Below are 1261 nucleotides of genomic sequence, written 5' to 3' on the forward strand. Positions count from 1 at the left end.
TTACCTGCTTCACACAGCGTTCCGGCTGAAGTTACTGTATCCTTTTGTGTATATATATATATATATATATATATGTGTATATATATATATACACACAATATTAACTAAAGAGCCGCATGCGTGATATGTATCTTTTTAAAGATGTCGTTCCGCATGTGTTTCCTATGCGAATGGCACATCCCGCCACCTGATGAGCACGAGAGCTGTGTTCACTGCCTGGGCCGCGCCTATGCACAAGCAGCACTCATGGAGACAGACTGCCCTCACTGCAAGGGCATGAATCTCCAGACGTTGCGCTCTAGGATTGACCTTGTTCTGAGGAAATATCCGGCCTCTCGTGCCCTCCCACCCGCCTCTTCTGTGTTAAGTATCATGAGGCACAGCAGGGCAGTGAGGTTGAGCTGGAAGAATTTGAGGAGGATCTCAAGCGGGATCTCATGCGGGATCGGGCAAGCCCTGCGAGCCCCCCGAACTTCCGATCTATAGTCCTCCCCTGTGCAATATGTGTGTAATGAGCTCGCCCTCTATTGGAGCGCACCGCCTCATTACGTTTGGCAGCTCTGATGATGGGGATGATGCTGTGTCACTTGCAGCTTCAGGCGGAGGATGTTGCCACTCCTTCCCCCAGCGAGGGTGAAGAACTTGCACACGCCATGGACAAGGAGCTTCTTCGCATCCTCACAAGGGTAGTTGAAGAGCTCGGTCTTGAATGGTCCCCTCCAGAAGAGCCAGAAAAGTCTCGCCTGGATGAATGGTTTTTGCAAACCAGCTGTTGTCAACAGAGTGGTGGAGTGGAGTGCACCATTCTTCCCTGAGGTCCCAGAGGTCCACGTGGAGCTCACACGTGGAGCTCACAAAGACCTGGCGTGCACCCTACTTTTCACGCACTCAGGTCGGCTCCCCCGGTGACACAGGCGGTCGCAGCTTATCTCTGCCATAATACTGCCATGGGATGGATATCCCGCCCCGCCCACTCCTCCAAGCAGTGTCGACTGATGTCCGCACTGGCCGGAAGACCTTATACAGCAGCGAGCCAAGCTGGTTCAGCACTTCACAGCAAGTCGGTGCTCCAGGTTTTTAAAGCTAAGCTCAATGGATGAGCAAGGCCCCGACCCAGAGCTATTCAAAGAGCTCCACACTGCTACAGATTTGGAGCTGCGAGCCATGAAAGCTACCGCTCAGGCCATCGGCAAAGCGATGAGCAACCTGGTGCACTGTAAAAAATGTCTGTAATTTTAATGGTAAAAGACATTAAAAATGC

This window comes from Myxocyprinus asiaticus, chromosome 21, assembly GCF_019703515.2.
Source record: "Myxocyprinus asiaticus isolate MX2 ecotype Aquarium Trade chromosome 21, UBuf_Myxa_2, whole genome shotgun sequence".
NCBI classification, from domain to species: Eukaryota; Metazoa; Chordata; class Actinopteri; order Cypriniformes; family Catostomidae; genus Myxocyprinus; species Myxocyprinus asiaticus.